This window comes from Macrotis lagotis, chromosome 1 (genome assembly GCF_037893015.1).
Source record: "Macrotis lagotis isolate mMagLag1 chromosome 1, bilby.v1.9.chrom.fasta, whole genome shotgun sequence".
NCBI lineage: Eukaryota > Metazoa > Chordata > Mammalia > Peramelemorphia > Peramelidae > Macrotis > Macrotis lagotis.
In genome coordinates, this window is record NC_133658.1 from 187,928,964 (window position 1) to 187,945,979 (window position 17,016).

General features: G+C 34.9%; 1 protein-coding gene and 1 long non-coding RNA gene across 3 annotated transcripts in view; one reads left to right on the forward strand and one right to left on the reverse strand.

The window, feature by feature from the left end:
• The window catches only part of SHLD1 (shieldin complex subunit 1), a 259,466-nt gene that overhangs the window by 154,920 nt on the left and 87,530 nt on the right, over nt 1-17,016 (reverse strand). The window lies entirely within an intron of this gene.
• LOC141504472 (uncharacterized) overlaps nt 1-17,016 on the forward strand; it is an 88,330-nt gene that overhangs the window by 9,104 nt on the left and 62,210 nt on the right. For both annotated transcript variants that reach the window (XR_012473383.1, XR_012473382.1), the window contains exon 2: nt 3,605-3,845. This is a non-coding gene — a long non-coding RNA (uncharacterized LOC141504472). The remainder of the gene's footprint in view (nt 1-3,604; nt 3,846-17,016) is intronic.

The window sequence follows — 17,016 nt, forward strand, 5'->3', positions numbered from 1 at the left end:
CTTCCCACTCCTGGCAGACACCATGGTTTCCTGGTGCTATTTACCTTCAGGTCTAGTTCTTAAGCAATTGGATTATGGGAAAATCATATCAGAGTCTTGGCTAATGTTAAAAGTTTTTCCCATTCCCTAGTCAACAATTGACTCTAGTTTGTTGTTTTATACCCATGTTTCTTAGTCCTAACCTCCAAATAAAATACAAAGGTTATCCTTAGATGACTATGGGACCTTGTTCAGCTCTTTTATTTAGGTCAGCCCTCATGCTAAGTTCATATATTGATTTTCTTTCTCTCCCAGTGCCTAGATAGTATACATAGGGACAGCAAGAGTACAGTGGATACAGCAAAGGTCCTGGAATCAGGAAGACCTAAGTTCAAATCCAGCCTCAAACATTTAATAACAGTGTGACACTGGGCAAGTCATTTATTTGTCTTAGTTCCTCATCTACAAAATAGGGATACAATAGAAAAGGAAATGGCAAGTCATTCTTGTATATTTGCCAAGAAAACCTATGGACACAGTCCATGAAGTAACATAGAGTGGGACATAAATAAATGGCTGAACAACAACAATATACCATAGTTTGCATTAGTGCCCCATAATTGAATCTTAGGCTTTTTAGGCACATTTCTATCTTTTTTTCCCATGTGAATTTCTACTGTGTATTCTCATCTGGGGTAGTTGGAAAAAACCATGAAAATTATCCTGGGCTACTTCTGGAGAAATCTCCAAAAGGGAGAAGGGATATAAGTGGAATTGTAGGTAGTTCTCATCATGTTGAGGAAAGGTGATCTGTACCAAGGCAAATGAGCTTCTCTCAAGGGAAAGAAAGATTTTTTTTGTAGTCTCCACTGAACTTCCTTCACATAGCTGCCAACATAAATCTTCCTAAGACTTGTACAAACTGATTGGAGAACAGATGGGAGAAAAATCTATATAATATTAACCACTGTAAAGAAAAGCAACTTTGAAAGATGTAAAAATTCAGATCAAGGTAAAGATTAATATTGAAACATATTATTTACCTCCTAACATTGCTCTCATATAGATACTGCCTTCCCCTTCCAGTTCCCCTTTATGTATTGTCTTCTTTCCACTGGAATATAAGTTCTTTGAGGGTATGACTGTCTTGTTTACTTGTATCTGAATCCTTAGTAAATCCTCAATCCTCTGTTCCTTTGTCTCTTCAAAAACCTTCATTGGGATGCCTCATTTGCTTTAGGGGAAAAAAAAACTTGCTAACTTCATATTAAGATACTCTATACTATGAAGCCAATCTATGCAATTTTATTCCACTTTATTCCTTTTTTATATAATGTGTTCGTCACATAAGACAGATAAATATTCTCTAATTTCAATCTAATATCTTTCACATTTATGCACTCGTTTAGGCCACACTTAGTAGCTGACTTGTTCATCTTTTTTATTTTTGGAACTCTACTCTTCCTTCAAGTTTTGTTTTAGATATACCTCCCCACGAAACTTTTCTAATCTCTCCAATTGAAACTGATTCCTCCTCTCTCTCTTATATTTCTTTTAAGATGTTGTTTTGAACCTTTAGCAATCAACAAGGTTGTGTTAAACTCTTAGTATGATACAGACACTATTCTGAGCATTGAAAAAAGTGAAACAATCCTTCCTTAAAGGATTTATATTCTAGTGAAAGAGATAACATGAAATTATATAAATCTAAACATGAATAAAACATAGACAAAACAAATACAAGTTAATTTTAGAAGGAAATAAACAAGTACTTGGGGAAACCAAAAAAGACTGGTACAAGCACAGAATATTAAAGGAAATCAGGGATTCCAACAAGTGGAGATGACCAAGGAATGTATTACACACCTATAAAAACTAGTGAAAAGGCATTAAAATAGAAACAGAGCATATTGTGTGCAAGATGTTATGTATGTCAGGTGCCTGGAACACATAGTGCAAGGAGGAGGGCAAAGTATAAACCTGGAATAATAGGAAGGTGCTATGTTGTGAAGATCTGTAAATGCCAAAAAGGATTTAATATTTGATACTTGGGACAATAGGGAACCTCTGGAGTTTGTTGACTAGAAGGGTAGGGCTAGGTGAGTATTGGCAAGGAGAGGACATGATCAGAGCTGTGTTTCAGAAAAACTCTTTAGAAGTTAAGAAGAGGATTGATTGGAGGTTTGAGACCTCCAAATAGGAGGGTATTGTATTATAGGTGATTGCATCATGAGAGGTAATTGGACTTTGAACTAGTTTGGTAGCAATTTGATTGGTGAGGATAGGATATTCTAATAGGTAAGAGATCCTTTGTAAAGACAGTGTTTTGCAGCTTGGAAATGGAGTTTGAGAGAAAGGGAAGAGTTGAAGATGAAGCTGAGGGTGCAAACCGGAGTGACTGGAAGAATATGTGTCTCTGAAAAGCTACAGGGAAATTGAAAAGCAGATTGATTGGGGGAAAGATAATGAATTGGATTTTACTCATGCTACCTCTTTATCAGAAATTTGAATAAAAAAAGAAAAAAATCAACAATTGATATTAGGGGCTGTAAGATGAGGAGGAAAAGCTGCCAGGTGAGGAGGAAGGAATCAATATTTTTGGTAATGTGGCAACTGGGAGAGGAAAAGAAGAGACTACTATTGGAGACAAAGAAATTTGAATTGGAGAGAAGGATGAAATATAATTAGGAGGGAATAAAAATTATTTTGTTCTAATGAGGTTTCAAATTGGATTAAATAACATAACTTTGGAATGTATGTAATCTTCAGTTTTTTAATTTTCACTATCTCTGTTAAGTAGCATGTGAGTAGGAGCTTAGGAGGCAGATGGTGGGACTAAGAGTTTTGGCAAGACATGAATGGCAACAATACAAGAAAGTGAAAAATTCTAGAGTCAAGGAGAGTGAAGAATTGAATGTGTTCACTAAGGGGTCTCAACTGGGAAGATGGGAGAGGGTAAATTAAAGCAGGGAAGATGTAGTGAAGGCATGAAGAGATTGCAGTTTCCCAATGAGGATGAAAAATAGACTTGGGAGGTTTAAAGCATAGGGAAAAGTGGAATGACAGATTATCATCAGACAATAGAATTCCAAAATCCCAATCTTATATTTATTTTTGTACATGTAATAGTCCAGTATGTGGTTGCAACGTTTAGGCTTATAGTCTGATGAGACATATTTTGATGTCAAAATTCACAATTATGCTACCCTTGAAGTGTGAGTGTAAAACATGTGAATGGCTTGTGATGATGTCCCCAAATAGAGTGAAAACTCTCTAACAGTGGACCTTGAGTTGGAGTTCTAAGAAATGTCACTTTTGCATGTGTAGTTCTTTTAGCATTCCTCATGCTAACAAAGATAAATAAAAAATGTAAAGGACAGGATCAATTACAGTTGTTTATGATAAGTAGAATTAGATATATCAAATGCAATCTATAGTAGAATGAAAGAACACACTAAGAAACAAGTTCTGGTTGCCTCCCTCTTAAATAAGGATGAGGAAGAGAATAAGGATTACCAGAACTCCAGCCCTCTGAGAGAGCACCTCATATTAAAAAACAGACAAACAAAAATAAACAGTACAGTCACATAACTTGTTAATTAGCTTTGTGTCTCTACTGTTCCAGGAGAAGACTTTGGTGATATATCAAGGCTGCTGCCATGGTCCCACAGTTGCTCCACGAATTGAAGAATCTCTGCCACCTCTTTCTGCATTTTCTTTTCTCTTTCTGAAGAGGTCATGAATACCACTTGTGAAGAGTAAAAAACAGCCCTCCAGTTCTAATCTCCTTTTTGCCTCCTGTCATCTCACACTAATTCCCCTGACAAGAGCCAATCCAAAACTTGCCAGGTTTCTAGGGAATGAAGGTACTGTTAATTTTCCTCTTTACTCTCCCAGCATCTAGTACAATGCCTTGTCTATGTCAATCTTTTATTAATTATTTGTAGAAGTAAACTTACATATAAAATGTAAATAAAAGATCAAACTGACCTAGGAAGAATTATTTTGTAGCTGAGGTCAGAGATTGGTTTTTAGAAGAGTAGTATTTTGAAGGAAGAGAAGACTGCCAACTGTCAGAGATCAAAGAAATAAAACATTTCAAGTATGGAGGATATCAATCCTTAATGCTGAGGGATAATGTTCTTGGAAAACAAAGTAATGAAATGAACAAAGAAAATGAAAGAAAAAAATGGGAGAATGATTTTACATTAACCTTTGGGAAATAGAGAGTTAAATTCCTAACATCACCAAAAACAGTAATTTTTCATTAGAGATGACTGAAAAACCTACTTTTCTATAAACAATACTTTATATAACAAACCATAATTCTCTTATGTGTTTTTCCTAAGAGTAACAATGAAATAACCCATAAAATGTAGTATGGAAAATAAAGTTGGTAGCATGCAAGGCATTTATCTCACTAGCAATTCCCTAGAATTCTATAACACTTAGTACTCTTTCAATTTAAAAAAATTGATTTCAGATAATATTCACTTTTTGAAACACATGAAATCTATAGTGCCATGAGTACTGTATGACAAATATAGCATCTTACCTTCCACTGTTAGATGGTGATTATTGTACTTCAAACTCTACTTCTATAAACCTTTCTACTTTGAAAAGTAAGAAAGAAGTTGCTAAAACTTTAGTTGTTGCTGTACCATTAAGGATACCAACAACTCCATAAACTTGGACCTATTGTGTCTCTCATTTTTTCTTTACTGCATATGACCTCAAATGCAAAAATGAAAATGAGATTACTAATAAACATCATCAATTCCTAAGGTCAGCTAAAAGTGAGAATGTTGACAATTGGCTGTATGTACAAAAACATAAGGGAAGAAGGGGGAAGGTCAAGATCAGGAAATAATGGGAGAGGTCTATTTTCTTCTTAATGGGTATATTCAAGACTAAATAGAGGAGCGGCTAGGTGGCACAGTGGATAGAGCACCAGCCCTGGAGTCAAGATTACCTGAGTTCAAATACGACCTCAGACACTTAATAATTCCCTAGCTGTGTGGCTTTGGGCAAGCCATTTAACCCCATTTGCCTTGCAAAAACCTAAAAAAAAAAGACTAAATAGAGAACCCTCAAACTTCATTATCCAAATTGATGACAACATTATATATGAATTATGGTAGCTATCCACATGACCTCAAATAACACTTCCCAAAAAGAACATGAAAATACATTATTAAAAATTATGACGTTTTGGACTAGAAATTGAAAAATCTCACACATGATGCTTCATCTTCATATTCCAGGTAATTTCAGTGGCTGTTCTCTATACCTGAAATTTTTTCCCTCTCATCTCCATCTCATGTCTTCTTTGATTGCCTTCATTTCCCACCCTCTAGATGACTTTCTTGATCTCCCTTAATGATAGTGCCTTCTCTAGAAGATCATATCATTTTTTCTTAATTATATCTTCTTTGTACCCAGTTCTTTGCCTGGTATTACCCCTCCTAGACTAAGTTCCTTGAGATCAGGGACTAGATTTTTGTTTTTATTTAGGTTATTTTTTTTGAAGGGAATAAGAGTACTTTCTTTGTATCTCTAATACTTAGCACAGTGCCTGAGACCAAATAAGATTTAATAAATGCTTGTTGACTGAGTGACAAAGGGCCTCTATAGAAGCTCAAATCAAAGGGTTTAGCTAATTACAAAGATCCAATGTTCTAGTCATGTTTGATGTGAAATATAAAAAATTCATATTTTTATTAGACTCACTCTCAAAAGCTGGTTTCCTTTGTTTCAGTTTGTAATAGAAAACTTTATGAGAGGCATGCAAGTATCTATGAATCAGAAGTTATGTAAGTTTTCTTGGCTGCATTCATTTTTTAATCTACAAAGCAGATATAATTATTTCTATTTTACCATATGTACAAGTTCAAGAACTGATGTAGTGTCTAGTGTAATGGAAAGATCACTGAATTTGAAACCAGACAATAAACTCAAATCCCTAACTTTCCTTTTACTTGCAATGTAATTATAAAAATTATTTCGAGGAACTGTGGAAAATAGTGAAATACTTAAAGGTGTCATCCGGAATTCATATGTATGAAAATATCACAGGTGTTCTGCCCAGCAAGACACATGACCTTCTCTAGAACTGCAGAGTGAAGTGTTACCAAGCATAGCTTCAGAGTATAAAGGAAAAGCTTTCTTCCAACTCAAAAGAGATTGTTTTCACTTCCTTTTAGAAACATTTTTGGCTTTCAAGACCTGCAGTGGTTTGGCTCCCAAATAATTTTCAAGTCCTATTTTCTACTATTCTCCTGAGCATGTAATATGCTCTAGTCAAATTTAATAGCTTCTCATTTTCTGAACAAAGCCTTGCCTTTCCTACTTCTCTCCAATTATATTGGAGAAATATAATAATTTATGTTTCTCCCCAGGTATTAAGATCTTCTATATGTATGAAGGCTTAATTCTTTGTAATCTTCATAAAACTATTGACAAATTGTAGAGAATCTAGAAAGGTAAACAAGATAGCAAAATGATTCAATTCTTTGCCCTGTAAGGACTAATTGAAGGAACTAGGAATGTTTATTCTAGAAAAGAGAAGTCTTGGTGGGAGATAATTGCCATCTTAAAGTATTTGAAGGGCAATCACTTGGAAGGCAGATTAAGAAGAATAACTATGAGCAATGTAAAGGAATAACAAGAAAAAAAATTTAGGTTATGATCTAACCGAAACTTCCTAAAAATCATGCCTATCCAAACTTCCCTATTTACCCCAACTCCTAGTACTATCTGAGATTAACTTTCATCTACCTTGTATCTTTCCTGTATGTAGCTGGTTATTTAAGTGCTGCCTTCTTCATAAGATTGTGAGTTCCTTAAGTAAAGGAATTAAGATTTTGCCTCTCTTTGTATTGCTATTGCTTAGCACAATCCTTAACACATAGTAAGCATTTAACAAATACTTAATGACTGACCCTAGTAGGGGATAGAATGTTTCTCTTCTCTGGAGGTTTTAAACCAAAGATGACCACTTTTCAGTTACAAGGTAGAAGGGATCATTATTCAGATATGTTCATATTAGATAGTTTCTAAAGTCACTTCAAAATCCGGGGTTCTAGAATTCCTTGAAGTCTTCCAGTGAAAGTTGAGCTCATCTTATGAACTCAGCATTTCTTTGTACTTCTCATTTCATTTGTAAATTTTTTTTCTTCCTTGTATAATTATACTTTCAGGTGAATATATGTCATTACCTTTTCTTCACTCTAAGATATTTAAGTCAGGATAGATCTTATTCTAAATTTTGGCAATCCCTAAAAACAGTACAGACCATTAAAATAATAAGCATTTAATAAATGTTTATCAAATGAATGACTGAATGAATCATGGTAGTTTGTTGAAAATATCAGCAATCCCAAATTTACAAATTGTTTATATGCCAATTTTTCAAAACTTTGAAAGTAATTCCACATAGAAACAAAGATATATAGGAAAACTTATTTAATCCACCTTTTACCTGTAATAATGAATGGTACTAATAGTATTACAAAATCTAATTTCCATGTGTAACTATATTTCTATGGGGGAAAAACTACTTTTAGAGTTCTAATTTGGTATGCAAAGACCACTTCTCTCTTATTATACCACAGGCAGCAAGAATGTTAACTCCTCCTCTTTTCTACCTGCTAGCTAGTAAAAGCCATTATTTATGACTTCTGTGATCTAGGACAGGGCCATCCCCTAGACAAAGATTGGATTGAGGACATGAGAAGCAATTAGCATTATGAGGCCCAGAGATAGGGCATAAGGGATAGAATAGGGAAGAGGGAATTTTTAGCTTATTGTTAATTACTTCTTTATTTGAGATCTTGGCACAGAGTTGAGCTGAGTACAGATTCTGGGGCTTGTTAAGAATTTGCTCATTGCAATACAGAAACTTAGTGAGCATCATATTTCAAGAAAAAAAGAAAGGAAATTCCATATAAAACAATCCTTGCATAAGAGATTGCCCCTCCTTCCAAATATTCTCAATTTAGGCATAGAGAACTGTTATGGAGGTAGACTGAAAAATTTACCAAGACAGCTACCAGCAAAAACAGAAAACTAAGGATCTTGCTTCTGATAAATGTAAGAGACAAGGTCAATTTTATAAGTTAAACATATGTGTGTGTGTGTGTGTGTGTGTATTTGTCACAAATAGAAATGAAGTTAAATATATCCTCAAGAAAAGAAAGTCAAAGAACTTAAAGAATTCCTTTCTAGACTCCATTATACTTTCATATAAATATATGTCATTACCTTTTCTTCACTCTAAGATCTTTAACAGTCAAGATAAATCTTATTCTAAATTTTGGCAATCCCTAATAAGAGCACAACAGTTCTTTGAAAGAACAGAAGAAATGCTTGAAGAAGCAAAGAATAAAACCAAGAAGAGACTGAGGGGAATCCTAACATGTGATCCAGGTTTCTGGAGTCTACCCAAGAGGGCAGAAGAATGTGATAAGGAAAAGAAAGGGAAAAGAAAGATGACTAAACATTTGAATTGTTTTAGGAATGAGACTTTCCTCATAGAAGCAGTACTGAACCATGTCAGGAGGAAGTAGCTTCTTGTCCTCCAAGAGATGATGAAGTTGATTTACAGATATCATTAAGTAGAGAAACCAACAACAGCCAGAGGAAATATGGACAAGTAGTGGTGATCAGTGACTATGCTGAGTTTAAATACAAAGGTAGCTATTTGTTGACCTTGCATAAACAACTGAGAGGATTGCTATCTTTCTGGAACATGTGTCCAAGATTTGATGGAAACCTTCCTAAACTTTGTCAAATGTCACAATTACTGCTCACTAAGAGTGATTTATGGGGTGACTAGGTGGCACAGTGGATAGAGCACCGGCCCTGGAGTCAGGAGGACCTAAGTTCAAATCCTGCCTCAGACACTTAATAATTGCCTAGCTGTATGACCTTGGCCAAGTCACTTAACCCCATTGCTTTGCAAAAAAAAATTAATTTAAATTAATTTAAAAATAAAAAAAGTGATTCACATAGGAATAAATAATATTGACCAGAAGGCATCTAGGAACATGCTATGGATTAAAATCATGGGACAGAGACTAAAGATATTAGGAATATAGGTGTGTTTTTTATCATTGCAACATATTAAAAGTAGTTACTTTAGATGACAAATGTAGATTTGGAAAGTAGACATCTATTTTTAAAGCTGTACCTGAGAATTTGATTTGGATTTCTGGACCACAGCGTAAAATACACAATTAACTGACTATTGGTTATGGATGGAATATAATTAATGAGGGCTGATAAAAATGAATCTAAACTTAGGGATTTAAAATTAAAATGGAGGAAGAAAGAATAAACAAAGATCATGTAGGGTGGTAGGTATAAGATGATTGCTCTTCTATTAAAAAATTAGTTTTAAAAAAACAGTAATTCCCAGACTAAGAATAAGTAATATAATAAAAGCAGAAAGTAAAATAAAGTAATAAAAGTCATACCTTAAGATAACTATAGTTATATAGTTTTATATATATAGTTATATATTACTATCTAAATATATATATAAAACTATCTAAATATATAGTTATATATATAACTATCTAAATATATAATTATACATTTAACTATCTAAATATACAGTTATATATAACTATCTAAATACATAGTTTTATATATATATATATATATATATGTATATATAACTATCTAAAATAATAAGGGACAGAATGTGGGGAATAAAAATGAGCTAGCATTCCTAGCTAGCATGGCTCTTGGCTAACTACCCAAATATATGCTGAACAAAAACTCCTGATATGGTCCAGGTACTCCTATGAGGAAAGTCACATTCCTAAAACAGCTCTTTTTCCTTTCTTTTTCCTATCACATTCTGCTACCCTCTTATGTAGAATTCAGAAGATAGTTATATCTATCTTTCTATTGAGAAATAATCCCAATTTTCTACAGATTTTAGAAAGGCATCTTTTTAATACAGTTGTGCACAACCTTCATTCAGTGTATTTCCTCCAGTATCAATTGACTTGTAGTTAATATTGTCTAGTTAACTAATTAGCAATTAGCACCTCATTGGAAGCAGGCCTCTAACATCAGCCCCTTCTTAGTTCACATTCAATGTTGGGACAAAATGAAGTACTTGCAAGTCATTGATGTTTACAAAAGAAATTTACTTTGCCCTTATACATCAAGAATATCAGAAATGATTCAGTGGCATTTATCATCTCTGAATATAACCCCCCTTCCCATTCTCCATCTGGAAATGAGTGTGGTCATTAGGTCATTAAGGGAGGTAGAGCAACTTGCATGATCTTGAGACTCCACTAATGATGCAGGGGAAGATGAAGAGAGTTTGAATGTAACAGAAAGAATTTGGGTGAAGATGTAAATTGACTCTTGAGATGTAAATTGACTTGAAATAGAGAATTATTATTGTAAGAGAAATAATTGTAATCTTGCGTGGGGACCCGCCCCATTCTTTAAGTACCATTGTTTAATGTAAAATTTGTATCCTAATCTGCTTGGGCTTTACCCTCTAATTCCAGATCAAGTATAGGGGAAGGGAATTCACTTTTATTTACTTTTGCCCTCTGGATGAGAAGCAAGACATAAAAACCTGGGTTGGACCCTGGTTCAGGGCTGGCTCAGTCTTCTCTGACCATGTCTCAGCCAAGGCTGTTTGGCTGTTTCTCTCTCTCTCTTTCTCTCTCTCTCTCTCTCTCTCTCTCTCTCTCTCTCTCTCTCTCTCTCTCTCTCTCTCTCTCTCCCTTTCTATGTCTTGTAACCTTTTAAATAAACTTTTCTTTTATTTCCACCCATGCTTTCCCAGTCTGCTCATAGGCAGAATTGAACCCAAGTAGCCAGCGGCTACACTAAGACTATGAGAAACAAACTCTATATGTTAGGAGTTTTTATGCCCCTAGATAACCAGGAAGCTATGTCAGGAAAGCTAAGGCTAATTGGGTTTCTGGGTCAGCTTTGTTGTCTTTTTGGGGAAAACCTCCTCATATTGTGGGTGGTAGAAGGAAAAAAATATCAGGAAAATACTGATTCTATCACACATTCCAGCATCAATTTCTCTATTGATATTTCCTTAATCTCATTAAAAACTAATTATCATCAATTAGCTTTTACAAAGGGATATTTACAGAGAAGACATAGCAAGGCCCAAATTATTAAAAAAAAATCTCTAAAATTGGGAGCATACTCTGCTTTACCACCTCAGTCCCTTGAGAGAATGAATTACAACTTTAAAGTAGTTCCTACATGGGGCATTTAGGTGGCACAGTGGATAGAGCACTGGCCCTGCGGTCAGGAGTTTCTGAGTTCAAATCCAGCCTCAGACCCAAAAACTTTCCTAGCTGTGTGACCTTAGGCAAGTCACTTAACCTCATTGCCTTACAAAAAAAAAATGTGGTTGCTATAAGGGAACCCTCAAACAGGCACAGATGACATTAGACAGATATTCCTTTTATATACAGATGTTTTCTTTCTACATACATGTAAGGAATGTGGGGTATTTGGCTTTCACTGAATTCCAGGGGAAATTGTTAGTTTACATTACAAAGACTGGGGCCTGCCTGAGGCTGTTGGAGCCTGCATGCAGGTATGTGAGTGTAAGACAAAAGAAATGATCCTGACCAATCACTGAACTGAGTGAGGTCCCCTCACCCAACATTAAGCCTCCTTACCCAGGGGGAGGTCAAAAAGTAACTTCAGCCAGTCAGGGGTTGACTTAGGGTCTGTGTCCTTGTCCAGTAAACTCCCTTGTGCTCATTAGTATAATGATCAGGTTGGGGAAAACATTATTAGAGAATAGTAGAGAATAGTTTGGGGTGAGGTTTATTAATTAGATTGTAATCCTGACCAGTGATTTGCACGAAAGGGAGAACAAGTCTTTCAAACTGCATATAAGACTGTACATTGTAATTCATTGCCTTTCTAGCGATTGAGAGATGGTCCTTCTTTGCAAAGAAGTTAATAAAAGCTATTTTAATCACTCTGGACTAAGTATTTATAATTATGAGTCCTGCATTGGAGAGTTTGTTTCTGGTCAGGGTGGTCTTAAATTGATTGTTGTGCCTGCGTAATCTAGTTTGGTCCTGCTAGTGAGAACATGACCAAGGTCAGACTGAAAGTCAAGGGGAAGTATTTCCATAGCACAGACAGAATTTTAACAGCATAAAAGATTACAAAATTTGCTTTCAATTAAACATCTCCATAACTCCCTGCATCATCACCACCAGAGTGTCTGTGTGTGTGTGTGTGTGTGTGTGTGTGTGTGTGTGTGTGTGTGTGTGTAATGGGAGCATGCCAGGAGTACCCTGAATGCTTCTGGTCAATCACATGTGCTGTCTCGGAGCTAATAAAAGACAAAAATAATTCACTGAACATTTAGTCATATAAAGAAAACAAAATGCAAACAAACCATGTAGAATCAAAATATATACAAGATAATTTAGAGATATTCAACCGAGAGAAGACACTGACATTAAGGAGGATAAAGAAAGGTTTCTTAAAGAGATTTGGGATTTGAAGGAAGCCAGGGAATCCAGGACACAGATAATTCCAGGCATGGGGAAATTTTTTCCACTAGTACCAGCTGTCACAGTAAAAATGTCTAGCAACAGGAATTAAAGTGTTGTATTCTAGGAAAAGCATGTGAGAGCCTGCACTGGTTTGGTAGCAGCATCAGAAGAGAGAAGGAACATACACAATAGATGACATGAAGGTAGAATCAACAAATTTTTTTTAGGTTTTTTGGTAAGGCAAACGGGGTTAAGTGGCTCGCCCAAGGTCACACAGCTAGGCAATTATTAAGTGTCTGAGACCGGATCTGAACCCAGGTACTCCTGACTCCAAGGCTGGTGCTTTATCCACTATGCCACTTAGCCACCCCTGAATTAACAAAATTTAACAACAGATTGGACATTGAAGTGGGGAAGTGTGAAAGAGTAAGAATTTGAGGATGATACCTAGCTTCTGAGTCTAGGTGACTGGGAGGAAGTTTTGAAATGACAGAGAAATCCTTGTGAGAGAAATATTGTGAGGAAGAGTATGCATTAGTTTAAAAAGGAGAGAGAGTGATACAAGGTGGACATGACCCATCCTGGAGACAACTTAGTAAGTTTGAGAGGTTTGGAAATCCTGGATTTCTTTGTCAGAACTGATAGGAAGTGGGTAAATTTTGGAAAGTATACTACTTAGAGGGGAAGAGCTCAACTCCTAGCTGACTTGACAGAATATATGAACCTGAAGGGAATTGTTTGGCCAGTACAGAGCCTTAGTAGATGTAAAAGAAATGCCTATTCAGTCTCTCTCAAATTCTTTATGTTTTGGGGTGTGTGTGTGTGTGTGTGTGTGTGTGTGTGTGTGTGTGTGTGTGTTTTAATCTCAACTTCCTAGATGAGCAAATTGTGTTTTTAAGTAATGGTATCCTGTTTTATCTTTTTGTTAATGTGATCTTTCAGTTCTGGTGTATATAAAGTATTTCTTTTGTATGGATGAAACAAATAGGCATCCTATACCTGATTCATACTTAATATATTTATTTCCCTTTTATTACCTCCTTTGAGAAAGCTTGAGACATGAGCCAAATCTAAGCTGAAGTCACTTTTCTCAGGGGTTTGGTATATGAGGTATGATGTTGATGTTTTTGTCCTTTGTTCTAGAAGAAGACCATGACATCAGGGAAGTGATGCCATGAATTGAATTTGAGTGAAGGGGTGCTGTGCTAAGTCACCAGCCTCATTTTCTCCTCCAGAGTCATCTGGGTCCAATGACTAGCTATGAATCGGGACAACTGGAGATGGTCCTGGATGCAAGGAAATAAGGGTTAAGTGATTTGCCCAAGTTCACACAGCTAGTTAGAGTCAAGTATCTGAGGCTGGATTCGAACTCCAGTCCTTCTGACTCGAAGACTAATGCTCTATCGTGCCACCCAGCTGCCCTATAAAGAGTTAAAGAACATAAGACAAAGAAGCCTAATCTCATCAGAGTCTAAGCTCTCTTCAGATTTGAACCCAAATCACTGGATTTTGGGATCTAGAGCAGATGTATCTCTGCCCTACTTTTGTTCCCATTTTTTTTAAATCAAAGTTGGGCTTAGGAGCTCTCTATACATTCTTGTTAGTCAATCTCTTTAGATAACTCCCCCTATTCTTCCCTAACAGAATTGTTCCTCTGTATCTTCAGAAGACCAGTTCTTTAAAACTTTCCATTCTCTGAACATTTTGAAATTAGTTCTCCCAAAATCTAAGTGGTGTACACCACATTGGTGCCCAAGTTCCCTTTCCCTTTTCATCAGAAACTCTAAGATAGAACATTTACTCTTTCTTGGTAGCCTCATAATATCCTTCACAGCCAATTTTTTCTTTCACTTTTGAGAATCAGATCCAGTGTGACAGATCTTTTTATTAGTTCCTTCATTTTTTTTGAGAATGAAATTATCATTAGGAAATTCATGAAATTATTCTCTACTTTGATTTTGACAGAGAGAATTCTAATGGATTTCTAGATAATTAAAATACCCCATAATCTGAAGATAACATTGCTTTATTACTCTTTTTTATATTTAAGGCAATGGGGTTAAGTGACTTGCTTAAGGCCAAACAGCTAGGCAATTATTAAGTGTCTGAGGCTGTATTTGAACTCAGATCTTTTTGACTTCTTGGCCAGTGCTCTATCCACTGTGCCACCTAGCTGCCCCTTCCCATGCCTTTTATCCAAATGTTTTCCTTCAAGCATTCTCCCTTGAGTTTCTGAAATTCCTCAAATGAATGACTTCAGAATACAAGCTCAAAAGAAGCATAAAAAGATGAAGAAAAAAGAGAAATTATATGAAACTCGATAAGCTTAAAACATGTACCTTTCTATATAGGAAGATGAAACATGTTATCTTCTAAGAACTTTTTCATTATTAAGGCAGTAAGAAGAATTCTAGATAGAAAAAAAATGTGGGTGTGAGCTGATCATGTTGGGGTGATGCAAAAAAGATGGATAGGTAAGAAAAAACGAGGCCCAGAGAGAAGGGAAAAAGGAGAGGAAACAATGGGGAGAAATATTTCATGTAATAGTGTCAAACAAGGAAGAGTTTTCCCAGTGGAGAAGATGGGGAGGGGGATAGAAATGCTTAACCTTCACATTCACCCCACCCCATTGTTTGATGATCATCTGTGAATGATTTAGTTATTCTCGGCAATACAATGATCCAAAAAATATTCTCAAAGACTTTTGATTAAAAAAAAAAGATATTCTCCTCCAGAGAAAGAGAACTAATGGAGTCTGAATGCAGATCAAAGCATACTTTAACTTACTTTCTTCATTTTGCTTTTTATACTTCTGTGTTTTCTTCTACAATATGACTAATATGCAAATATTAATGACTGCACATGTAAAAGTTTTATCAAATAATTTGCTTTCTCAGTGAGGAAAGAGGGAGAAAGAAAGGAAAGAGAATTTGAAACTTAAATTTTGTAAAAATGAATGTTAAAATAGTTTTTACATGAAATTGCAAAAATATTTTTTAAATGAGATACAAAATAAAATGTTGGGGAAGAAATCATGGACATGGAAAAAATGGGGATGATTTTATGAGTGGGATCAGTTGGAGACAAAGAACAGTCATCATTACAAAAATAAGAATACATAAAAAAATCTATCTTACCCAATTGGAAAGTAGTAGGGGAAAGATATAAGAAAAAAAGGCAAGGGGAGTGATAAAAAGGAGGGTAGATAGAAGAAGCCAGGGATCAGAAGCAAAGCAGGAAAAAAAGAGAGTGAGAAAGATAAATAGAAGAAAATAGGATGGAGGGAAATACATAGTTAGTCATCATAACTGGAAATGTGAATGGGATGAACTTATCCAAAAAATGGAAGCAAATAGAGGTATGGATTAGAAACCAGCATCCAATAATATGTTATTAATAAGAAAAAATACTTACAATTGGAAATATACACTCAGAGTTAAAATAAAAGTCTGGAGCAGAATCTATTATGCTTTTGCTGAAGCAAAAATGGGGCAGGGGTAGCAATTATGAACTCAGACAAAGCAAAAGCTGAAACTGACTTTCTAAAAGAGATAAAGAGGGAAACTACATCTTGCTAAAAGTAACTATAGACAATGTAGTAGTATCAATACTAAACGTGTTTCCAATGATATAACATTCAAATTCTTTTTAATTTGATTTAAAGATTTTATTTATTTTAAGTTTTACATTTCCCCCCCAATCTTACTTCCCTCCCCCCACCCCCACAGAAGGCAATTTGCTAGCTTTTACATTGTTTCCATGGTATACATTGATCCAAATTGAATAGCATTCAAATTCTTAAAGAAAAAGTGAAATAAATTACAGGAGAAAATGGACAGTAAAATCATATTACTGCAAAACTTCAACATTATTCTCTAAGAATTGGATAATTCTAACAAATAATAAAGAAGTCAAGGAAATGAATAGAATTTTAGACAAGCTAGACATGATAGAATTCTGGAGAAAATTGAATGGGAATAGAAAGGAGTTTATCTTCACAAAAACTGACCATATATAAAAGCATTAAAAAACCTTACAACTAAATGTAGAAAAGCAGAATATTATATGCATCCTTTTCAGGTGATAATGCAATAAAAATTCATTTAATAAATGGCATAGAGCTTAGATTAAAAGCTCTTTGGAGCTAACTAGTCCTAAAGAATGATTAAGTTAAGGAAAAAATCATAGAAAAAAAATCAATAATTTCATTAATGATAATAATAACAACAATGAAAAAACATTTTAAAACAACAACCATTGTCTACAATGGGAATAATTTTGAAATCTTCCCAGTAAAATTGGGCAAGAAGCAAGGATATTTATTATCACCATTATTATTCAATATTATACTAAAAATGGTAGTTATAGTAATAGGACAAGAAAAAGACATTAAAGGAATAAAAATAGACAACAAGGAAACAAAACTATAATTATTTTTCAGATGTTATACTTAGAGAACCCTAATCAACTGAAAAATTTGTTGAAAAAATTAACAACTTCAGCAAAGTTGCAGATTATA